We start from the raw sequence: 26,492 nt of genomic DNA, 5'->3' as shown, positions 1-26,492 counted from the left end.
TGAATTTTATTTGGGTCAAGAATGATGTGCTTAATATTTGCATTGGAGATAAAGAGGAATTGCAAACTGTTCCAGAGAATGATGTATTGTAGAATCTTTACAGTATATGTTTTGTTACCGCAGCTTATGTAATAATTTGATTGTTATGGTATTTAGAATTACATAAAATACTGATGTAAATGTTAGGCGACTATTGACTGAATAGATATGAAGATCTCCCCTCCCTTTCACTCCTATCTCTGTTCTTTTACTTTTAGGATAGATTCATATTTAGAGGATGTGGCCTCTGTGGTAGAGCAACGTACCAGTTGGAACTTTTATTGTGGTTATTTAGGATTATCGCTTCTTAGTTAATTACAATACTGCCCTAAATAAGATATGAACCATAGACTTGAGTGAGTGAAATCTCATTGCAATCTAAAATTGATAAATACATAGCGAGGACTCCCGATTATAATTGGCATCATAATGGAGACAAGGAATAGATAAGATAATCTTGCTTTTAAAATATGGCGCTTGATAAAGATTTATGAATGAGAATTAGAATTGCGAACGAAGATTATGTTTGAGGGGCTTTTTCTACGATGAGGAATCAGAATCTTTATACCTTAATAACCCGAACAGCAGGTTTTGACCATTCTAAGATGGTGCCCGCAGATTTGAAGTAATGTCAGAGAATGAGGTGACTACCCCAAGATGGCGCCCGTAATATTAACGAACACCGAGAGGATGTATATATATATGTAAAGTTAGTAAACGTTTAATTCATACAATATATACATTGTTATTTAATTTATGTGTATTCATATATATTATGAAACTGTATGATATATATATATATATATAAAATAAGGATTTATGATCGGTAATAGGATACTGGTTAAAACGATACTCGATGGATATAATATATATAAATATGGTAGGTAAGCAGAAGAATAGGGAAAACCTTGAGAACGTATGCACTTTTTTTAAGATATAGAGTTGAGAATATACTCCTGTACAAAGATGGCGTTGAAACTATTTACGAATAAATAGGAAACGTAAGATGGCGCTGGAGTAGAACGCTGCGCAGCTACGAGGAAATTTGACAACTAGAGGTAAGCGACAAGTCTAGGGAACATATCGCTGTGGTAACATGAGAAATTTGTGTCCGAATACTTTAAAGAGTCGGTATACTGATTGGAGTTTATGGTTTTAGGTGACGTACTCGTGAAACTTATACAGAGGAACTTGATCGATTGTGATTTGGAAGCTAGCCGGCACTTACGTGTGATTTTTACAAAAGGTGAGAGCTTACAAGATTAACTTCTGAACTCTTTCTGAGAACATAGACAGGCAGAACAATATTGATGTTGTTCGTACAAATATATATTTTCTAGATATATGTTGGCCGGACTATGAGGACAAGTAAAGACAGAACTAAGCTATAATAGGGTGAGTCTTGAATACGAACTATTTTTAACTATGCGAGATGCATTAGGAGGAGAAGGTATCCGAAACCTTTATTGTTATTTTTAGATGGAGTAAAGTAAAGTGTTGTTATTGTGCCTGGACCTAATGTGAACTTTAATGAAGTTATACTGGTACGTTGTTACCCACTTTGGTTCACATTACATTTTATGAGTTAGAGCCAAGATCTACTGTTTATGGCTAAGTTTTGAAACTAATATTACATAATACTATGAACCAGAAATGGCACATCTCTTTTGGTGACTATCTGCACTTTATCCTTATAGGCGTTTACATTACTCTAGGGTGCCTGAAGCATGAGTTTGGCGTAAAGCGTAGTCTTTCCTTTATACTTTTTCTACAGACACCTACTGGAATAAGGGTGTATCCATCTTAAGCTTCTACTTAGTTTTTGTAACCAATGCTGATAAAAGAATCTCCATAAGGTGGAGTTTATGTAAATATTCTGTGTTATTTGGGTTGCAGCCCTGAAGAAGTCAATGGTCTAAACAGACCTGACGAAACACGTGTTGGCTGCGTCAGAACGTATGAAGAATTGCGAACTGAACTTTTCAATGAAGATAATAAATTGAGAAATTCTACCAATTAAAGACTTGACATTTATGAACTTGGAGTGCTCTGAAGCATATTGTATTTGTGTTGAACTACTTGGGTGGTTCTTTGTGGAGTCATGGTAACCGACCGCCTTCATCCTGAGCACCAATTTTATGATTTGGGACATTATACTGACCTTTACACGCTGTGCGCTCTGATCTAACTGTTACCATTAATTTTGTATTGGCAATTTTTTGTGACACATGTATACCAAGCACCAGAAAAAAAAAATCCACTTTAAAAACACCATTTCTTATTTCAACATCAGGACAAAAATATGCATTTGTTTAGCTTATGTGTTTAAAGAAACTATTTGCCTTCCTATGGTCTCGGAGTCAACATTGGCCCTGAAGGTAGGGTGAAAGATAGTTGGTTCATTCTTGACCTTTCCAAGTTGAAAGGCGAGTTCTTTGGCTTTGTAATGCGAACCCGGTTTAACATTTCTAGCATCATTGGGTGCAGCCACAGCCCACACCGGCCTTTGTCATGGATGAAATGGTGGCAAACAAGGGCAGGATGGGTGCTTGATAGCAGAATGGCTGCAAAGGGCACCTCATTATCCGATGCTCAGATTAACCACCGTCATCAACACAACAAGTGGGGAAGCTATTACCTCAGACTGTGTTAAGAAGAGGGCCTTTTGAAATTAGAGCCAGCCATTTGTTTAGGTGTAAATGAGGGCTTTTGAGCATTTATTTATCACTTGCATACCAGCACATTGTAGTCCCTCCAGTCTTTATTTGAAAAGCCAGTTTCACACTCAGAGGGGAACAGAGGTGCCGCCCCCTGTAAAGCTGCAATGGCGCCAAGCCTGGCCCACTTGAGGGTGATATGCTAAGGAGCACTGTTCTGAATACCAAAAGCAAGATTACCGAGCATTAACGTTTTTTAAACTTTTTCATTTCCTCGTAATTTTTAAAAGATCAATTGTAATTACTCGCAGATTTTACAATTTGCAGCAGGATGGACACATAAACATTCAGAGTTGCACAAAGTTTAAAGGTTGACCAAAAAGCAGGTTAAATCAGCACTTAAATTAAATACCCATAAAAATCACCTCAAATAATCGTACTTTTAAGGCTGAAGTTCAAACCAACGCCCGCTTTAATTTGCTTCCATGCCGGCACCTGCTTTAAACCGGCTTACACGCCAACTGGCATGATTCAGGTGGGAGAATACCGATTTTTAAAAGCCAACAAGCAATGGCCCCGCGACGTGGGAAATTGTAGTAATGTAAAAAAACAAACACGCTAGTAATGCGCGAGCGCAGCAGCATGAAAAAGTGAAAGTGATCGCGCTGGGAGGGAAGCAGATGGTGGCTGCGCACGTGCACGCTCGCATGAACCAAGCGCTAGGCCACCAAAAGCCTGTGGCAGGACTCTGAAAACCCCAATACTAAATGTCTTGTAGACAGCGCACGCGTTGGCTCAGCGAGACCTAAAAAGGGATGTTAATATACACACACTATCCCTAAATAAAGTTCTAGCAATTATAGTTCCATTCCATTCACAGATCATTCGAGATGTCATGAGTGATGTCATGAGTGATGTAACTGACCATGTCATGAATGATGTAATGTCTGAGGTCATTAGCAGTACATTGCGGGGGTGTAGGTTATAGTTAGCTCAGGTAACTATAACTGCTGAATTTCACTGGTTGTGTATGATTCTAACTATATCGTCCCTGTAATCTTTGTTTTTTTCGGCAAATTTCTAGGTTTTTTTTAACGTTAAGTAAGATGCATATCACAATGGGTGGTGTGGGGTTGGAAGCAGGGCCAGGCATTGTGCTGCCCCACCCAAGCTTGCTGATCCTGCCTTCCCTCCTCCTAGCCATCCATTGTCCAAGTCCATGTCCCTGCTCCCGTATTACAGTCCTGTGTGGCCGTTGTTCTGCCACTGGCCTTCCCGCCTTCTCTGAACAGTTAGCTTACTGCCCCATCCACCTCCACCCTATCCTCTGCTGTCTGAATCCATGGACTAGCCTCCTCCCTCCTGCCATGCATGGTCTGACGTGCTGCCACTGCCCTCCATTTAGCATGATGTACCAGTCCACTCCTCCTGCCATCCATTGCCCAATTCTATTCCCCATCATTGACCTCTTGCTTAGCCTCTGTGCTTAGCTTGCTGCCCCTATTCTCCTTCCCCCTGCCCTACGATGTTTCTCTGCATGGCCCTGCTCCATCCTTTTTGCCCACCATGTTCTATTGACCTGCCACTCCTATCTACTCTGAGTGTTCTGTTGAGCTGCAACTCCCCTCCCACCTGCCTAGCATTGTCAGATGACTGTAACCTGTCCCTGCCACCTCCACCCTGCCTGTCCACATTCCATGCCCCTATCCCCTTCCTCCTGTCCCCCATGGTCCATTTTACTGCCACACCCTTCTGTCCTCCCTGGTCTGTTGTGCTGCAACTGCTCCTCCTGCCTGCCCTGTGTGGTCTGTTGTGAGGCCTCTTCCCCTGAACTCTCTTGTCTGTGCCCAGGTCGTGACCTTCTCTTCTATCCTCCATGGTCCTTTGTGCATGACCCTGCACCCTCCTTCTTGACCATCATAGCCATTGTGCTGCCACTAACTCTCCCGCTTGCCATGCATGGTCTTCTGTGCTGCCACAGCCCCTCCCATCTTCCCTGTGTGGTCAGCTAGCTGCCCCTGACCCCCTCCCACCTTCCCTCCATGGTCTGTGTGTATGCCATTATAGTCTCACTGTTGCTTTCCATGGTGTGTCTTGCTTCTAGTGCCCATCCTGCCTGACCTCCATGGTCATCTTGCTGCGACTGCCCTGCACCCTTACCCCCAGCCCTCTGTTTCCATATGCAGACCCCTAGTCCCTCCCTCCTGGCTTGTCTGTTCCATTGTAATGCCCCTGATCCATCTCTCCTGCCCTTTATGGTCCGTTATGCTGCAGCTTTCTCTCCTGTCTGTCCATTATGGTCAGCTAGCTACCACTGCCTCTTTCCCCTCTCGTCTCTGTTTTCCATGTGCATGGACCTGTCCCCTACCTATTGCTTTCTATGGATTGTTGTGCTGCACTCCCGTCCCACATGCCCTGTGTGGTGTATTGTGCTGCTGCAAACCCTGATGCCTGTAGGGTCAGTTTGGTGCACCTCTCTATGTCCCTCCTGTTCTCTGTACCCCAATTCCTCCTTCCTTCATGATACAATGTACCGTACTTGCTAACATTTTGAACTTGGTAAGAGGCAGATTTTGAAAAATATCTGGGGTATTGATTTTCCCCTTTGACTTACATTGAAAAAGAGGAGATTGTAGACAGGAAACAGATCAAATAAAGCCCATTTGGGCTTAAAAACATTGGACGTTTCCTGGCTGCATGGGATCTGTTGGCAAGTATGGTTGTACTTCTGCCCACAATGGTCTATTATATTGCCACAGCCTCTCTTCCCAGTCCTGTATTGTTGGTTTGTGTTCCATACCCCCTTTCCACTGCCCTCCATAGCCTGTTGTGCTGCCACTGCCCTTCCTGCCTGCCCAGTGTGGTCAAATTGTTGCCTCTGCACCCTCCTACATGCCTTCAATTTTCAGAGTCCATGTCCCTGGCCTCTGCCTCTCAACAGTACCCTAATGAACAACTAGACTGCTAACATTCTATATTTATTACAAAAGTGTGGAACGCATGACGTCATCTTGATGTAATCAAAACTGTAATACCTAGAGCATTTCCTTTAGAAATTACAAATATGAGAGGGTCTTATGTGCATCAGAATTATGGTTAGTGCTCTAATAAACTAAAATGAGGACACATTTTATGAGTTTTGAAATAGCGACAAAGCACTTTTAAATTATTTGTTATCTTTATGTTTTTTTATCCAGTTGACCACTTGATTAAATGTTGCACTTAGGGGAGAGGATGTGGTGTTACTTCCAGAGCTGCAGACTTTGCAACTGGGGAACCAGGTTGGAGTTTCTGCTTCAGCTCGACATTCTGTGATTCTGGTCAAATCACTTACTCTCCCCATGTCTAAAACGAAAATGAATTTGTTCTTGTGTGATGTAACCAATGCTCATGTAAAGCACTCCAATACCTGACAAGTCTACACTATATAAAACTGCAAAAACACAAAAAATAAAAATGTTTGGACACTGCTGTCATTGGGCTACATGTGGGCTACATATGGGTGATATTTGTGCTACATTTGGGCTCTTTTGCCTCTGGTGGCCATCTTGGGAGATTTATTTGTTATGAAGTTTCCTAATTTCCTTATTTACTGCAGTCTCCTCAGTAGGACATGCTTTCCTTTTTTTAATTTGATTCTATCAAGAAGGTATTCAGATATGTCACACATTTGCCAAACATTCTGAATGTTAGCACTCTAGTTGCTCATTAAATCCCTGTAGTAAAGCTACTGCTCACCACGGAAGTCTGCTGCTGGTATTAAAAGTGCATGTTTCAGTCTGCATGTCAGAATTGTTTTAATGAAATAGAAGAGGATTTGAGCAGTAAAAATGTGCCCTCATTTTTCTTTCTGCAGCACTGATCATAATTTCTAAGGCAAAATTAACCCCCTCATTTTGTTCCTTTGCAAATTAAATGTTTTAAGTGTTACCACTTTATTCCAATCAAGATGGCTTCAGGTGTGCCATACTTTTGTCATAGGTAAGACTGTTAGTGCTCTAGTTGTTCTTTAGAACACTCTGGGACATTCTGTCATTGGGCTATACTTGGGCTACATCTGGGTGATATTTGTGCTACATTTGGGCTCTTTTGTCTCTGGTGGCCATCTTGGGAGACTTATTTGTTATGGAGTTTCCTAATTTCCTCATTTACTACAGTCTCCTCAGTAGAAAATGCTTTCAGTTTTTTACTTTGATTCCATCAAGAAGGCATTCAGATGTGTCACACATTTGCCATAAATTCAGAATGTTAGGACTCTAGTTGCTTATTAGATCATTGTAGTAAAGCTACTGCTCACCAGGGAAGTCTGCTGCTGGTATTGAAAGTGGATGTTTCAGTCTGCATGTCAGAATTTTTTAATGAAATGGAAGAGGATTTGAGAAGTCACTCAAAACGTGCCCTCATTTTTCTTTCTGCAGCACGAATCATACTTTCTATGGCAAAGTGAACCCCCTCATTTTGTTCCTTTTTAAATTAAATGTTTTGAGAGTTAAAACTTTATTCCAATCAAGATGGCTTCAAGTGTGCAACAGGTTTGTCATAAGTAGGACTGTTAGCGCTCTAGTTGTTCTTTAGAACACTCTGGGACATTCTGTCATTGGGCTATACTTGGGCTACATCTGGGTGATATTTGTGCTACATTTGGGCTCTTTTGTCTCTGGTGGCCATCTTGGGAGACTTATTTGTTATGGAGTTTCCTAATTTCCTCATTTACTACAGTCTCCTCAGTAGGAAATGCTTTCAGTTTTTTACTTTGATTCCATCAAGAAGGCATTCAGATGTGTCACACATTTGCCATAAATTCTGAATGTTAGGACTCTAGTTGCTTATTAGATCATTGTAGTAAAGCTACTGCTCACCAGGGAAGTCTGCTGCTGGTATTGAAAGTGGATGTTTCAGTCTGCATGTCAGAATTTTTTAATGAAATGGAAGAGGATTTGAGAAGTCACTCAAAACGTGCCCTCATTTTTCTTTCTGCAGCACGAATCATACTTTCTATGGCAAAGTGAACCCCCTCATTTTGTTCCTTTTTAAATTAAATGTTTTGAGAGTTAAAACTTTATTCCAATCAAGATGGCTTCAAGTGTGCAACAGGTTTGTCATAAGTAGGACTGTTAGCGCTCTAGTTGTTCTTTAGAACACTCTGGGACATTCTGTCATTGGGCTATACTTGGGCTACATCTGGGTGATATTTGTGCTACATTTGGGCTCTTTTGTCTCTGGTGGCCATCTTGGGAGACTTATTTGTTATGGAGTTTCCTAATTTCCTCATTTACTACAGTCTCCTCAGTAGGAAATGCTTTCAGTTTTTTACTTTGATTCCATCAAGAAGGCATTCAGATGTGTCACACATTTGCCATAAATTCTGAATGTTAGGACTCTAGTTGCTTATTAGATCATTGTAGTAAAGCTACTGCTCACCAGGGAAGTCTGCTGCTGGTATTGAAAGTGGATGTTTCAGTCTGCATGTCAGAATTTTTTAATGAAATGGAAGAGGATTTGAGAAGTCACTCAAAACGTGCCCTCATTTTTCTTTCTGCAGCACGAATCATACTTTCTATGGCAAAGTGAACCCCCTCATTTTGTTCCTTTTTAAATTAAATGTTTTGAGAGTTAAAACTTTATTCCAATCAAGATGGCTTCAAGTGTGCAACAGGTTTGTCATAAGTAGGACTGTTAGCGCTCTAGTTGTTCTTTAGAACACTCTGAGAAGATGCAGTAGAACAGAAAGGAATCAACTGACAGTCTCTGCCCTTGTTGGATGTACATGTTTTACTGAGAATGTCAGACTTCATTCTCACATGACTGAGATAGATAATGTGAATTTACAGAAAATATGCTCTCAGTTTAGCTTATAGATCACCTTCCAAACCTCTGTGGGAAAATCATGAGAACATAGTTTTCTCTCAAACATGATTCATGATATCCCAGCAGAAGCTTTTGCACATGGTAAAATCACCTTAGAACACACCACAATTTCTAAAAAAAGTATGGTACCATCAATAAATGATTTATAATGTATCTAAAGTCTTAAAACCTTCTATTAACTGCAATGCTTTTTAATGAGGTGCTATCAAGTATATTAGCCCCAAGATGGCTGCCAACACTTCTTGCTGCTGCTTGTGCTGACAGCCAATCAGATCTCACGATGAGATGTGTGGTTAGGCTCTGCCCAGATATATATATATATATTTATTGTTCCATTAAAATTTTAAAAAACTACTGAACAGATTTACACCATTTAACAAAAAGGGCTCTTTCTGAACCAAGGGCTACCTTTTTGCCAAATTTGGTGTAATTCCGTTCAGCAGTCCGGGCTGTAGCCGTGTCTAAAGTTTCCTATGGAAAATTGCATGGAGAAAACATGTTTTGAGACCCCCCTTTTTCTCGGCCCCCGCTAGACGAATCATCCCGAAACTTTTTAGATAGGAGTGGACCGAAGCGAGCCATACGTTTTGAAAATTTCACGAAGATTCGTCAACCGGTGCCAAAGTTATTGGGAATAGAATGTTGTGATTTTCCTATGGTAACTACGTCCTAACTATAACTACCTATTGGCGACCGTCAGTAGGTAGTATGTATATATCTACACACACAAACACACATACATATATATTCACACATACATACTGGAAAAAACAAAGTTTACAGTGATGTTATCATTAGGTCCAGATTTTAAACACATAAAACCATAGAAATTCAGCAGTTATAGTTATCTCCAGTAACTCTAACTCATGCCCTCACCATGCAGTTTTCTCATCGATAATTTCACTTCAAATGTTGCAGTGATATTATCAATGATGTCATAGAAGATTTCATGACTGATGTATTATGTGGGATAATTAGCAGTGCATTGAGAGGGTTCAAATTATGGTTACCTTAGGGCACGGGCTAAGGTTACTTGAAATAACTATAACTATAACTGTTGAATTTCCATGGTTTTGGGTGTGTAAAATCTAAACCTAAATATAATGTTCCTGTAACCTTTGTTTTTCTTCAGTGAATTTTTAAGGTTTTTGATTCTATTTTCTAATTATAATGTCCCTATAAGCTTTGTTTTTTTCGATGAATTTCTAAGGTTTTTCAATGTTATTTCCTAACTATAACGTGGCTGTATGGGTGTGTGACTGGCTTTCTGGATCTCTGAAAAGTTGTGTGACTGGCTGTATGGGTGTGTGAGTGGTTGTGAACGTAGAAGTATATGTGTGTGTGTGTGCGTGTGTATGTGGGTGTATGAGTGCCTGTAAGTAGATGTGTGAGTAGTTCTCTGGGTCTATAAATGAATATGTGAGTGGCTGTATAGATGTGTTAATGTGTGTGCAAATAGTTTTCTGGAATTCTGAATGTGTGTGCCTAGCTGTATGGGTGTTTGATTGGTTTTGAGAGTGTGTATGTGTATGTTTGTATGTGAGAGTGTATGTGTTGGGTGTGTGGATGGGTGTGTAAGTGGTCGTGTGGGTCTGTGAGTGGATGTATGCGTGGTTTTCTGGGTCTGTAGGTGGGTGTGTGAGTGATTGTATAAGTGTAGAAATGGGTGTGGGAGTAGTTTCTGGGTACGTGAGTGGCTGTATGGGTGTGTGAGTGGCTGTTAGAGTTTGTAAGTGTCTGTGTGTATGTGAGAGTGTATGTGCTGGGTGTGTGGAAGGGTGTGTAAGTGGCTGTGTGGGTATGGTGTGAATGTATGAGTGGTTCTCTGTGTCTGTAAGTGGGTGAATGCGTGGCTATATAAATGTGTAAATAGGTATGGGAGTATTTTCTGAGTGTGTTAGGGGCTGCATGAGTGACTATATGGGTGTGTGAGTGGGTGTGTGTTGGACCTGGCCATTTCTACAGGGTTATCCCCAAATGTGTTGCCTTCCTCCGCCTATTATTCTAACCAATTGTTTGTTGGTTTTAGGAATCTGGGCAATTTACCACTGCTAACCAGTGCTAAAGAGCATCTGCTCTCTCTCACTAAGTATGGCATAATTGGTTTACACTTGTTTGCCATATTTAATCTACATGTAAGTCCCTTGTAAAATTGTATACCACATACCCAGGGCCTGCAAATTAAATGCTACTAGAGGGCCTGAAGCACCAATAGCGCCACCCACAGAATTAGCCTTTCCAACCAGGGCCTGTGTGCACAGTTTACTGCCAACATGGCATTTAAAACTACTTGCCAAGCCTTAAACTCTCCTTTTATTACACATAGGTCACCCCTAAGGCAGGCCCCAAGTAGCCCTATGGACTGGGTGCTGTGCAAGTAAAAGGTAGGACATGTACCTTCTGGGTTTTACATGCCCTGATAGTGACAAACAGCCTGTTTTTCACTGCTGAGGCATACTCTTCTCATAAACTAGCATAGGGAAGTCCCTTATCTATTTTTAAGTGATGATTCCTGATCAGAACGGAATGGGGTTGCCATGTTTGGTATGTTTAGAATAGTAATGACAAATCCTGACTTACTTTGGAAGTTGGATTTCACATTACTCTTTTAGAAATGGTACTTTTAGAAGTGGGTATTTTTCTGTGATTACAAGTTTTTATGATTTTCAGCTTGTCTCTAATACACGACTGGGCTGGGTGACAGCTACAGTTTGTGCATACTCTTTAGACAGTCACAACACAGACAGAGCTGGGTGTGAGAGGGGATACATCTGCATTCATATACATACCGATAGTCTTCCTGGGCAGGGAAAGGGAGAGGTGGTTCACACTTACTTTTGAATAGGTTGTGTCCTGCCCTCACACAAAGGGCTGATTTACCCCGTACTGATTGTCTGGAGCCAGGACTATGCTGAAAGGGATTGTTGTGCACTTCTGGGGTTATTTTGAAGTCACCCCTATATCAAACACATTTTTGAGTATAGGTACTGGGTCTCTGATCCCCTGTTCCCATAGTTTTTGACACTGCATGGGATTTGTAAACGGACACGGCTGGCTCTACATCTGCACGCTGCCAGGAGGACTGCTGTGCTGGTAGGAGAAACCTCCATTTTGCTAACTGCTTTGCTGTGTTGGCCTGCAGCAGGGACTGCCACTTTGCAGCTTGCCTTGATGTGCTGGCCCAATGCCTGCTACCCACTTTGGTGCCCTACAAGTGCTCTCCAAGGGTTGGTTTGCTTGTCCCCTGTTCTCTCGAAGTCTCACAGCCATCAAAGACCTTGTTGCTGCTTTGGCCAACACTTCTGCTGGGAAACTGCATTCTGTGAGGGCTAGTACGTTTCCCGGAGCATCCCTCGGCACCAAGGATGTACTTTGTGTATTAAAGTACAGCACTGCATGCTCTGTCCAGGGAAGTGTTCCATGTGTCTTTAGTGATCGCACTCCAACGAAGAGAGTGCCTTGTGTGGCCACTGCGCTTCTCATCCTAACAGAGAAGTGCTTCATATTCCTACAACGGACCCGTGTACCAGTCCTGATCTACGACAGATGCTGGGCAGGCTGCAGAGCATCTGCTCCCTCACCACCTTCCTGCTTTTCAGGTTGCTGAGGTAATAGCGTAACCCGCCTTCCATGTTGCCTGCAGGATGCTGTCGACGACTCATGGTTAAGCAGCGGGACACAGAGATGGCTCACAATAGCCCCAGAAAGGAGACTGTGATATCCTTGTGGTAAACTTTATCACGAAGATCAGCAACTTGCCAGGAAGAAGGTACTGTAACCACCAGGAATCTTGTGGGAACTGAAGCTGCACTGTGCACTTGCAGGCAGCTGGGATTGGCAGTGCCTATTTTCAAGGGTCCGGGAGGGGACTCTCACAACATCAATTCATAGGCTTTGTGGTTTTATTCCCCCTCTATGATCTTCATGTGACCGTAGGACTTTTTGGAGTATTACTTTGCTGCTCCAAAATTAGATGGTCCGATTATTGATCCAGTTGTCTTTGATAGGAAATTAAAGTAAAAGCCCTAAATTAAATGGAATGTACTTTTCCTACATTCAGCAAAGTGTTCATCACATAAACAGTGCACCCAACAACTTATCTTATAAAGTCTAGTAGAAGCGCAGGTGCTTCTGTACCCTATTGGTGGCACATTGTAATTCATGTGTTTTTCTCTAAACAAACCTGCATTACTTGCACTAATGGTATGATTTATGTTGTTTTGATCTTTTTTGATGTACAATATATAACCCTGTGTGGAGTCTCTTTTGTGGTGTATTCATTGTTTTACTGATTGTGTGTTGCACAATTGCTTTACACATTGCCTCTGATGATCAGCCTGCCTGCTTAATGCCAACCTACCAGTGGGTGAGCACAGGTTATCTTGGTGTGTATCTGACTTGCCCTAACTAGAGTGGTGGGTTCTGCCTGGCTTAGGTGCATACCCTAGCTAACCAGAAACCCAATTTCTAACAGTATGTGAGTGGTGTTCTGGGTCTCTGATGAGGGGTGTGAGTGGCTGTATGGGTACATGTGTGGTTGTGTAAGTGTGTGTGTGAAAGAGCATATGCTGAGTGCAGTGAGTATGTTCAGTGGCTGTGTGGGTGCTTAACTAGTTGTATGAGTATGTATGTGGGTGTGTGCCTGTGTGTGTGTGTCTGTGAGGGGATGTATGAATGGTTCTTTGGGTCTGTAAGTGGGTGTGTGAGTGGCTGTATGAGTGTGTAAGTGGTTTTGTGGGTCTCTGACTGGGTGTGTGAGTGGTTGTATGAGTGGGTGAGTGATTGTGTGGGTGTGTAAGTGGGGGTACCTGTGTTGATCTGTGAGTGGTTCTCTGGGTAGATGTATCAGTGACTGTATGAGGTGTGAGTGGCTGTATGGATGTGTGACTGGGTGTATGAGTGCTAGGATGTATGAGAGTGTGTGACTGGGTGTATGTGTTTTTTTTAATTGGGGTCTGGATCCGCCGCAGATTCACATGGAGGCCACACTGAGCACCACGGTGGTTCCTCCTGTGACAAAATAAAACATTTTAGGACAATTCTTGCCCATGTGCGGTCGATCACAGACCCCTCGATGTTATTAGCAAAACAAAAAATGCTTTAACTATGGCATCTAGGCCCTAACTATAACTACCTACTGGCGACTGCCAGTAGGTAGTTATAGTTAGGACGTAGTTTGCATAGATGATAGGTAGTTATAGTTAGGATCTAGTTTCCATAGATGGAGCATTTTTTGTTTTGTTAATAACTTTGGCGCCGTTTGACGAATCTTAACAACATTTTCAAAACTCACTTTGTGAGAAGTTGGCCTGGCATATGCTGTATACTATTCTAGTGGGCACCTTACACCAGTCCAAACGACCCGTATTGATGGTAGGTTTAAAGACAACCTATATAGAAAGCTATTCTAGTGGTAGCTGTGGATAGCAGCCTTCAGGCTAATTCGTGAAGGAATGTAAAGCAGCTTGTTTTACCAGTCTTTAATCTGATGAATGACCAAATGAAAGGAGAACCACACCAGGCATATATATAAAATATATGTATTTATTCCAAACACGTCCCTCTAGTCTCTTTATGAGGCTAAAGGCAAAAGTACATAAAGTAAACTTATTTAGCACACAGTAAATTAGCACAATATATGACTAGCCCTAGGGGCGTCACAAACCATATACTAAGAAAGTGGTATAAGAACCACAACTGACATAGATACAAGGCCTAGAGCCTTTAGAACTGCTAGGGCCACCAGGAATCACCAAAGGTAGTGACACAGGTGACCCACAGGGGACGTGTGCAGTGTCTAAACACAGCAGCGAATCACCATTAACTTCTAAGGGGAAAACCGCGGTTGGAAAATTACAGATAAAGGACACTTAGCCGAGGACTTGGAGCAAATCCCTTTAGAACTAGGCAGTTCTAGAGTCAATACCCATGGGGGCACTGGAGTACTTGAGTTACCTCACACAGGGAAGCCGGGTGCATAGGTGTCTTTTGGTGTCGGGTTTCATCGCCGTTTTCAATGGCGATCTGCTGCAAAGTGCTGCTGGCAGCCAAGACGAAAGTGTCCGGGTGGCTCCAAGGGTGGATCAAAGATCTGAAGAACCTGAAAGCAGAGGGGACAGAGTCTGGGTCACTAGCCAGTGACCAGGAAGGTGAGGAAAAGATGCCAACCAATGTCGGGTGATTTTAGGTGAAGAAGGTGCAGCTTGACTCTTCAACCACGAGGACCAGGAGGTATCAAGGACAACCAGGAGCTGGATTTGAGCTGTCCCACAAAGGATGTCGAGTGCTGTATTGTTGGTTTCCGGATTGGACCCAACAAGCCTTGGCCTTAGCAACAGCAACCCACGCAGAAAGCAAAGATTGGCTTTGGTGCAGACCAGTAAGGTCTGAAGGACTCATCCTTTGGAAGGGAGTCAGGACACATCTGGAGCAACCTGGAAAGCCCAAGAAACAGAAGAGTTACCTTCGTGGGGACCCACCAGTCTACGGACCAGGGATCGCGAAGGAGCCTCGAGCGGAAATGCTAGAAGTGGGCCCAAGGAACACTCGTGTGGAGTGTAGGCCCACAAACTTCGGTGCAAATGGCGCTCATGCTTGGACTACAAGTAGCCCAATGCACAATTTCAGGACAGCTCGGGAAGTCGATGCACTAGCAAATGTGCACGGTGTCCAGGGGTTCCGGTTCCACGTCACTCGTGAGGGCTGCTGGTCTCAGCTTTGCTGGGATCTCGAGTCGGCCTCGGAGAAGTATGGAAGTCTGGGTCCTGTGTCACAAATCCGTCAGGATCCGGCTGTAGCCTTGGAAATGTAGACCGGCAAGAAGCTTCTTTGGTGCCTGTTTGAACAGGGGAGTCACTCCTTGACCCCAAGGGAGATTCTTCCGTCTTCTAGTCGAAATAGAATGTTGGAGTTCCAGGATATATGTTGCAGAGTTTCGTCCAGGGTAATCTGAAGTCCTAAGGAGTGGGTTCCTATACTTATACTAAGTTTAGGGGTAGGACTTACTCTAGGGTCCCACCTATGGGAGGACCCAGGGTGGTTACACCCCTTTCCCTTTGTCCAGTTTTGTGCCAGAGCAGGGGTTGAGTGCCCCTTCAACTGGTTTTAACTGGGGTATGCACAGGGACACCACGTGTGCCCCCACCCCTGTCTGAAAAGCATTCAGCCCCAATACACTAAAGCCTGTCTGGGAGGTGGTCACAACTCCCTGTGACAGGAAACCTATTGTCCAGGCTTCCCCTGCCAGAGTTTCATCCAGCAGTATGAGGTCAGCATTTACAGCGAGGTTATAATGCACTTAAGAGTATATGGTATGGCTGCATCACAGAACAGCTACAGAGAAGTGATTGCGAAAGCTGCAGAGGGGTCCTGCTCATGCTTGGGCACCCTCTCACACAAAACTAAGCACTCAATTCAGGATTGTTAAGGCCTGCCAAAGGAGTGACTTATAGGTTTATATGTGTCAGTGATATAAGGTAGATATAGGTAACCTGAATCTGAGTAAGGAGTGCATGCACCACCTTACCCAGGCTGCAGTAGCAGACCTGTGGTGCCATTTTGGAAGGCTTCCCAGGGGTGGCATAATACATGCTTCAGCCCCTGGTAGGCCACTGGGGTACCTATGCCCTTAGTACCTAAGGTACCATATACTAGGGACTCACAAGGGTAACCCAGTAACCAATCTGGAGTGTACCTACTGTACATGCAATCAATTTACAGAGGAAGCAGCTAGGCTGGGGTCCTGGTTAGCAGGGCCCCAGCCAGACTAAAGTCGATAAACAGTGAAACACCAGCAAAAAGTTGGTGTAACCATAGTAAGCAGATCCTACTCTCCTACACACTTCAGTTGTTATCTTGAAATTTTCAGGTTGATTTGTCAGGCAGGAGCTGCAGGGATTTTAGTCAAGAATACAGCTGGACGGAACAACACCAAATTTAGTAGTAAGCTAAAATCTTGGCAGAAATCTAGATTTTGGCCCAGAAAGATCTCTTTTAGTATTTGGGTGTAAATCCGTTCAGTAATTTTGGAGCCATAAAAGAAAAAAAAATTATAGATATCTAGGGACACAGATCAATCGTAAATCCACCCAGTGGATCCACAAATCCAAGTGCCCTTAGGAATGCCGTGATTTGCTGCCACCACTTCAATCAGGTGGGACTTTGCTGAGTCCAAAGAAGAAAAAAAGGAATAAAAAGTGTAAAAAAAAAAGACAAGGGGGCAGGGTAGGGATACCCTGACCCCCCAGGCCTGGTGCCGTGGGCCAAAAACCAAAACTTAAAAAAAAAACAATTCCACAAATTTGTGGAGGATACATGGATCCACATAAAATTAAAAACAAACACTTTTTTCCACGTTTTTTGTTATTATCCCCTCAGTGGGCCAGGTCCTGGGAGGAATTGCTTATTATTTTAAAAGGGAACGTGGCACACATATCCCTCTCCCCAAGGTGCTTTTGGCACAGGGAACTGCTACCCCCTGGGCATGGCCGTTATTTACAAGGGGACCCCATCCTCTAGGGTCCAGTCTTTTGTAATATTGAGAAGCGGGCATGCAGCTCCCCTCCTGGGCTGCTTTCAGCCCCAGGGAATGCACATACAAATAAATGGGAAAGGGATCGCCCTCCTCCTAGAGCTATTAATGGCTCCGGGGACCCCCATCATCCAGCTAAGTCCCAGAGTGCCGACCCCTAAGGCATAGTGGTTTCCCTGAGTGCACTTCTGTGAGCAGGGAAACCTATGTTTACTCTCACTTGGCAGCAGCAATTTTAAAGCTTCTGCCAAGTAAGAGCGAACAGTAAGTCCACTCTCAGCGGATGTATGTCGTTACAACGCATGCTTTTACAATGCATGCCTTTACGATGCAAGTTTTACAACGCAAGTCATTACAACGACTTGCGTTGGGGGGCGCTGGATAGTGAATAGTTTAATTTACTATTCCAACTCCAGTCCCCGTGGATAGTAGGGAAGGTGTTGGATAGTAAATTAAAACTATTCCCTATCCTAGAGCGCTCCTCAGCGCAAGTCGTTGTAAAAGTTGCGTTGTAATGGTTGGGTCGTAAAGGTACTTCGTTGTAAAAGTTGCGTTGTAAACGCTGTTCCCCACTCTCAGCAGGTGGAAGCATAAAAAATGCTCCTGCCTGCTGATGGAGAACTTTTCATCTGTTTCCCTGCCAGCACTGAAGCAGGTAGTGAAACAGATGAAAAATTACTCCTGCCCGCAGGGAGCGACATTTTAGCTGTTCCCTGTGGGTGTGAGCAATATCGGGTACCGCTGGAGGCAGGGAGATGGCTGGGCCTGCGGGGGCATTGGGGCTTCCCCTATGGCCTCCAACAACGGATCCACCCGTAAATTAGTGGCAACATTTCAAAAGATTCTCTTTACTCCCTGGTTGGGCCTACCAATATATCTGGGGGATCAACGTAGACCCACCCTGCCTTTTTAAAAAAAAATATTTTTGTGGGACTCGGCTTTATGCTGCCAATACTTCCTGGTTGAAGTGTTGGTAGCCAATAAACATTTTTTAAGATCCATGAATTCACTTCAAGGACTCACGTCCTCTGATATCTGTATTTTTGCAACTAAAAAATGTTTAAAACTACTGAATGGATTTACACCAAAACCCAAAAAGCATGCAGTCTGGACCAATATCTCGCTTTCTGCCAAATTTGGTGTAATTCCGTTCAGCGAGCGGTTCTTGCTGTAGTCGTGTTCACAAAATGAAAAATCCCCAGAGACATAAAATGGGGAAAAAGCATTTCGGGACACCCCGCTTTTCTCGACCCCCACTTGACGGATCACCTCAAATTTTCAACACAGCAGCTGAACCAAAAAGGGGACATTATTTGAAGATTTTGTGAAGATTCGTCAAGCTGCGCCAAAGTTATTGGCAAAACAAAAAAATATTTTCCTATAGTAACTTTGGTTCTTACATATAACTACCTATAGTGCGTATATGGAGGATTCAGTGGGTGTGTGACTGACTGTATAATTGAGTTATTAGGTGTCTCAGTGAAGATATGCCTGTGTGACTAGGTTGCGTGAATGACTATGTCAGTTGGTGTCTAAGTGGCTGTATAGGTTAGTGGGTGGGTACATGCATGGCTGTATGAGTGATTGATTAGTTCTCTGACTACCTGTATGGGTGTGTGAGTGTCTGTGTGGGTGGATGTGGGGGTGTGTGACTACCTGCATAGATGAGTGAGTGAGTGAGCCAGTGGCTGTATGGGTCAGTGAGTGTACCTGTGAGAGGCAGTATGGGTGACTGAATGTATGTATGGCTGTGTCGATGAGTGAATTATTGTGTCAGTGGTATATGGGTGAGTAACTGCATATATTAAAAGCAGTATAGGTGAGTGTTGGAGTATATGAGTGACTATGGGTAAGTGAGTGAATGTGAGAGAGGCTGTATGGGCGAGTGTGTGCTTATATCAGTAACTGTATAGATGAGTTTGTGTATTATATATATGCGTAAGTAAGTGTGTGTAACTGTATGGGTGTGTAAGTATCTGTGTGATTGGAGGGGTGAGTTTACTAACTCAATGGATTACTGACAGTGTGTGAGCGGCTGTATGGGTGCATGAGTTGATACCTCAGTGGCTGTATTAGTGAGTGAGTTGGATTATGAGTGGTTGTATGGGTAACTGGGTGGATGTGTATGCAGACTTATAAATCAGTGAGTGGGTGTGTAAGTCCTGTTGTGGGTGAGTCCTGTTCTGGGTATTTCAATGGATTTGAGAATGTTAATGTGAAAGTTGGAGTGGGTGTATAAAAGTTTATATGGGGTGTGAGTGAGTGCGTCAGAGATTCTGTGGATGATGTCATTAGAGATGTCATTTGTGATGTCATCCGTGATATCATCAGTGATCTCATAGACCATGTCAGGAGTGATGTAATATGGAATTCATAAGCAGTTCATTGCGGGGGCACAATTTATAGTTACTTAGCTAACTATAACTACTGAATTTCTTTGGTTTTGTACAAGTGAAATGTCAGCCTACCTATGACGTCCATGTAACCTTTGCTTTTTTTAGTGAATTTCAAAGGTTTTTTTATTCTATTTCCTAACTATAACATCCCTGTAACCTTTGTTTTTTTCAGTTAATTTCTATGGGTTTTCAAAATATTGTCGTATACATACTCTCAACTCAAAGGCTCTTGTAAGAGCCACCCAGGAGCCCAAAATGTTATTAATTTTCTCGTAAAATTATTTTTGGGGGAATTTTTGAAATTCACGATGATGTTGAGATCCTTGTAATCATGACGCTTAATCGCCATATAAAGGCAACATTCAATGACCACTATCACATAAAAAAAGATACCATAAAAGGTTCATTATAATTCATACTATACACACATTGCTAACTCAAAGAACATGTTTGTACACATACATTTGTAGTAACTTTTTCAAAAATTGTATTTAAAACCTACTACCAATTTTCATGATTGCGCTAAGTGTCGCGATGACTTCAGTACCGCGGCGATCACGCCTCTTTAAAGAGGTGTAAAACACATGTATGCACACATTTTACAGTATTTTAGACACTAGAGGGCCGGTTCACAAAGGGAATCTGAGAACAAAGTCTAACTTTACGACTTTTGGTATTTACAGTGCTCATTTACGAGTCGTATCTTTACATCCACAGTTGGGCTGGAATCTCCCACTTGGGCCCTACTCTCCACACGCGGGCCATACTATGGCTCGGGACGAACTTTCCGGCTAAATAAAGTGTAATCAACGGGCCAGAATGCAATTTTTACGAAAAGGAACATTAGGAATGTGTGATAAATAGTAAAGGTGGTCATAAAAATCAGTTTGGGCTGGGAAAAGGGTGCTGCCAGACAATACATCAAAGCCCAGAAAAGTTTGCTCCTTTGCATCATGGTACATGCAGTCCACAATTTTCGCTCCCATCATTGTTGACTGCAGTATTCCGACCCTGTCCCCTTTTCTATTTTTTGCATTTCTTTTGGGACTCGGATAAAGCCGTTTCCGAAGATGGCTGCCAACACTTCCTGGTTGAAGTGTTGGCAGCTTATCATAGCTCTGCAGTTCTCTGTACATGCTTGTTATTATTTATAAAGGCTTCATGACCCTAGATATTCAAATTTGGATTTAATTTAATTTCTCGACAACTAATGAACTGATTAACACCAAATAACAAAAAACGTGATATGCAGAATAAAATGTATCTTTCTGGAAAATTTTGAGTAATTCTGTCCAGCAGTTTGGGCTGCAGGAGTTTTTAAAGCAATACACTTTTATTTACCCCCCATTTTTCTTGGCCCAACTTGATGAATCACCCTAACATTTTCCATACACAACAAGACCTAACTTGACACTTTTTTGGGAAAAGTTTGTGAAGATTCGTCAAATGGCGGCAAAGTTTTGGCATGTCAAAAAATGCTTTTCTTATGGAAACCTGATCTCAATTTAAATACCTACTGGCGACCATCATTAAGTAATTTATATATATGTATTTATATATAATCCAGCAGTCGTCACTGGGTAGTTATAGTTGTGTCTTCTTTTCCATGGGAAGAGAGTTTTTTGGCTTGCTTATAAATGTGCGCCATTTGACAAATATTCACAAAACTTTTCCCCCAAAAATCTTTTTTCACCTTTGCTCCTTTCTGGAAAGTTTCAGGTGGGGGGCCAAGACAAAAAGGGGGTTCCAAAACCAAATTTCCCCATACATTTTCCATAGTGTTTCAATGCTACCACAAAAGCTGCTGAACTGAATCACATAACATTTTTGCAGGTAGCTAGATCTTGGTCCACAAACTTTCTTTTTGTGATATTGTGTAAACCCGTTCAGTAGTTTTTGAAACATTAAGGCTCAGAAATATTTATATATCTGGACGGTTGGGTTCAGGGGACTCTTATGAGAATCCCTTGAACCCAATTTAAGAAACAGAGCCTTCTGATTGGCCCGGGGGTTGTTTTAACCATGGGACTTCTTACTCCCACCCGAGCAAGGCCCTTGCGAAAGGCTCTGATTGGCTGCCTGCAACCTGTGGAAAAATGTTGCAGGCAGCCATTTCTGGAGTTGGGGGACTTAATCTTGTGTCTAATTTTTAAAAAATGGCACAATAAGGATATCCTGTCCCCCTAGGCCCATGGTCTAGAAGGACCTCCTGGGCCATTTATATATATATATATATATATATATATATATAAACATATATATTTTTCCAAGCTCCGAAATATGCACAATCCTTTGTAAAGTAAAACAGAGCTGCAGGGCCCAATTCCTTTAGTCAGCATGGTTTATAATTAATTCATGTAGCAAAAAATGTCTGACGCCTTTCGGAGCAGCCGCTCCTTGGTCACGGGTCAAAAAACATTTGTATTCGCCATTCACATATAGTGCACATAAATATAAACATAAAGGTAAGACTACTATATCACCTCAAAGTAGTTTGTCCCATGACTATAAAATGCATGTGTGACGCTCATGTACAATGTTTGTAATTTTAATGGTTCTAGGTTGATTAATACTGATCTTTGCAATTATTTTTATTTTGTAGGAGACAGAGATATAGCCTTGTAATATAGAGGAATGCAAAAGAGCTACAATACGGGGTACTAGAGAACCAAATGTATATATAGGTTGCATATGTATGCCCACTTGGGCTGCATTGATTATATGTTGTTGAAATTGGCCCACAGGGCAACAGCAAAAACATACTGAGGCATCTTAATGTTTGCTTATGTCCACTAGGGCTTGATTGATGAGAAACATGAAACATGATGATTTTCTAATAATAAGTTTTATCAGATATAAATGACGTTTGATCATACACAACAAACCATGAACAACAGTTCTGGAATAAAGTGTACACTTTGAATTGTACGGTTTCAACCATGTGATAATCACCCCTTTAAAATGGATGCCGTTTTGCAGAATATTGGAGGTGATATCGTAGTCATACCTTTATGTTTATATTCATGTGCACTATATGTGAATGGTGAATACAAATGTTTTTTGACCCGTGACCAAGGAGCGGCTGCGCCAAAACGCGTCGGGCGATTCGATTTTTACTACATTAAATAATTATTCAACCACGCTGACCAAAGGAATTGGGCTCGGCAGCTTTCTTTTACTTTTCAAAGGATTGTGCACATATATATATATTACTTTTGCCATCAATGATGAATTTCTTGATGCTCGCCATGAATTATTGAAACTATTTGATATAGTCATTAGGAATACATTGTAGCTCAAACTAACTCTTTTTAAACAACCTTTTTTAACTTTTTTAACTTTTTTACTCTTACTCTTATGTAACCTTGGAAATTTGTATCTGAACTTAGAAGTCGTGATAGGAGGGATGTGGCTCTAAAGAGGTTTAATTTGCCATTCTCAGCCATAGGGTACTTTACCTATATGTTTCTTTGCTCATAAAACTGTGTACATAAAATGAAAGTCTAAAATGGCCATTGAAAAATAAGTGATTAGCAGGGTTACAGTCTAGTCTGTTTTTAATGGTAATGAAGAAGGGACTTTAAGCACTTTGCACTTTAAATGGACTGTTTGGACTGCAGGACTCTATGGTCCAGTCGAAGGCAACCGCCGAAACGCGTCGACCGTCCTCTTTTGTCTGCACGATGGTGTTGAAATAATAAAAAAATCTACCTGAAAAACGAGTGTTGGACCCTGTTTGTGCTGTGGTGTTTCGGACGCTCTGGTTGCGAATTGGAGCTGGCCGTGTCCGTTCTTCATTGAAGATATTTGGTGCAGCGGTTGATCTGCACTCCACGAGCACTCTGCATTGAGGTGACACAGCGACACACCCTCGTTTCAGCCCCGGATCGAGAGAGGGATAATTGTAGCTGCTGCCTCTGCCACTTTGGAAATCGCACGGTCCCGGTCTACCTCAACGAGAAGAAAGGAGAACCGTGAGACCCGAGGACCCGAATTTACATCATTAGTGACTGCATTCACGAGCGGCAAGATCCGGGCGGTGAGTACGGGATTGCGGAGGGAGGCGTGGTGGGACCGCCTACCGCACTGCTGGTGTAGTGGGGAGGGGTGTGCTTCACCCGCGTTAACCCGTTGACCTCTGAAAGCTGCCTGTGTTAGTAACCGCTCCTGGAATTGGAGAGCGGGAGCCGGAGTACTATTGCGGCACCCGCGAGACAGTCACGGAGTATTTGAACTTACAATTAGTGGCATACGCGGAACCGGTCTGGTCTAAAATACAAGACGAACAGAGGCAACTCGCAATAGGAGTATTGAATATAATAAATAAACGAACAAAAAACAACACGCAGTGCAGACAATTAAGAACACTTAATTAACCCTCACATCACGATTATAACGAAGGGAAATAAAGAAACAAAAGAAAGAGAAAAAAAGATAAAAAGAAGAAAAATAACACATACAAAAATGGCCGAAAGAATGACAAATCGTACACAAAGAGCAAATCAATTATTGGATGATAATATGGTGACTCAGGCTCCCCAAAGCTTAACCAGCGCAGCAATGTCCTCAGAAACCCAAAAGAGATCAATACAGAGCGTTATTAAAGAGTTACAACATGCCAAAATCGTGGAGGTGAATAAGTGGTGGGAAAAAACAACCTTTGAGAAATATATTGAATTTAAAAGAGTCCCAAAGGGTTTGAGAATTTTAATTATGCCCACACTAAATGATCTAGACATGGATTTGATCAAACAATGGCAGATGGATACCAACGAATGCTCGTTAAAATTGATGAAGACACTGATAATACATGCTGAGCGGAAACTAGAGGGAATTTTGGAGAAAATTCAAGAACTTGAAAAAGAGCTGGATAAATATCCCGAGAATGAGGAGAAAAAAGTACTATTGGAGACCATGGAGAAAAAAATTCTTAAACATGAAGCGGATGTGGAAAATAGAAAAGCGAGTAAATTCAACCGAGATCGCATAGATTATGCTAATGGCAGGATATACACCTTCGCCAGGAAGTATGACTCACTAAGAAACAGAGCAGCCATGGATAGATGCATCAGTCATGACAATCAGGGTGTCTATGAAAGTTCTGACCCGAGCTCAACGGATGAAGGATCAGACCTGGCAAAGTTGGATTTTCGTGGGGAAATGAGGCTAGCCCAAATGGAGACGCGACAACGAGGAAGAGCACGAGGGACCACATGGGGAAGAGGGAGGGGATCAAATCCCCCGCAACCAGACGCAGCAAAAGAAGGAACAAGGCCCAAAAGAGGAGAAGAAAAGAAAAAACAAAAATAAAAAAGATGGCACAAAAGGAAGACTTGGTCATAAATTTGTCAAGTATGATCCTGAATAAAGACCACATCAGCCTCCTTAACAAAGGACTTTCCTTTTGCCCTAATATTAAAATGGACATCCCTAATTTTCGAATCGACCTATATTAATTTTGTCGTAAGGCTAAATTAAAGAAACATTTTGAAGAGAGACCGCCCAATAAATTCAACGCACGCACATTACCAACTGAAACATCGCGGCTGACACGAAAGGAATTACCCGCCCTGAGGGTAATGTCAAATCTGGACAGTGAAACAATAGGAAGTAACTCCTCTGAGTCTACAAACCAAAGAAACTGATCTCGACATCTGCAGACGGGAAGGTATTATGACCAACAAGGGTGGAGAAAGTGGACTTAAGACACAATCAAAATTTTGCCCTCAATTACCACCTTGCAATAAAATAGATCTTTTCCATGAAATTGTTGTAGAGGAAATGAACCAACTTACCAAACAAAAGAAGAAATATGAAAAACCATCATGGAATCTCACGAAAGGAGAACAAAGGGCCTTGAAAGAACTGAGAGACAATCAAAAAATCATTATAAAGGCCGCAGATAAAGGCGGAAATATTGTTATGCAAGATCGAGAGCAATATATTACAGAGGCCTACCGCCAATTGAATAACCAAGATCACTACACCAAGTTAGAGACCAATCCAACTGAACGATGGACTAAAGAATATCATTCGCTACTTCTGAATTGGAAAGATAAAGGACTTATAAATTTTGAGGAATTCATGTATCTGAAGGTAGAGAACCCCATTACAGCAACGATATACTTTCTGCCGAAAGTACATAAGTCTCTCACCTGTCCACCTGGCAGACCCATAGTTAGTGCGATGGGTTCGCTACTTGAGAAAACTTCTCATTTTATTGATATGTTCCTGATGGAGTACGTGAAATCTCTTCCGTCCTACTTGAAGGACACAACTGCCTTCCTGAACAAACTAAAAAATCTCACGTGGAATGAGAATCTTACCATGGTTACAATAGATGTAAACTCATTATATACGTCCATTCAACATCAAAATGGACTCTCAGCTGTGAGGAATTTCTTGGATTTACGGTCACTTAGCTTCCTCGAACACTCAGATATGCTATTGGATATGTTGAACTATTGTCTAACCCACAATGTTTTTCTCTTTAATGGGGAAATTTACCTTCAAAGGCAGGGCACTGCCATGGGAACATCTGTAGCTCCAACATACGCAAATCTTTTTATGGCAGTATGGGAGGAAAACATACTAAGAAGCAAATATAAGTCCAATATACGAACCTGGATAAGGTATATTGATGACTTGTTTTTCTTGTGGGAAGGAGATCAAAACCATCTATCAGAATTTTTAGAGGATCTAGACCACAATGATTTGAACTTAACTTTCACATCATATTGCAGCAAAAACAGAGTGTTCTACTTAGATGTGGAAGTATTTGTCAAAAATCAACGGTTCTGTACAAAAATACATAGGAAACCCACTGCCACTAACAGTGTCCTTCATGCTAGTAGCGGACATCCGGACCATCTGAAATGGAGCATCCCGTATGGAGAGATGCTCCGCGTAAAAAGAAACTGCTCAGAACTAAAGGATATAGAAGAAACTATTGAAGACACTGGTCTCAGATTTCTGGCAAGGGGTTATCCTATGGAGGTCGTT

General features: G+C 42.1%; 1 pseudogene; it reads right to left on the bottom strand.

The window, feature by feature from the left end:
- Window positions 1-22,740, bottom strand: part of LOC144773917 (dipeptidyl peptidase 1-like) — a 128,938-nt pseudogene extending 106,198 nt beyond the window's left edge.
- Between the last annotated feature and the right edge of the window lie 3,752 nt (window positions 22,741-26,492).

Source organism: Lissotriton helveticus, chromosome 8 (assembly GCF_964261635.1).
Source record: "Lissotriton helveticus chromosome 8, aLisHel1.1, whole genome shotgun sequence".
Taxonomy (NCBI): domain Eukaryota; kingdom Metazoa; phylum Chordata; class Amphibia; order Caudata; family Salamandridae; genus Lissotriton; species Lissotriton helveticus.
The sequence above is the reverse complement of the archived record's forward strand: the minus strand, read 5'-3'. Positions and strand labels throughout refer to the sequence as shown.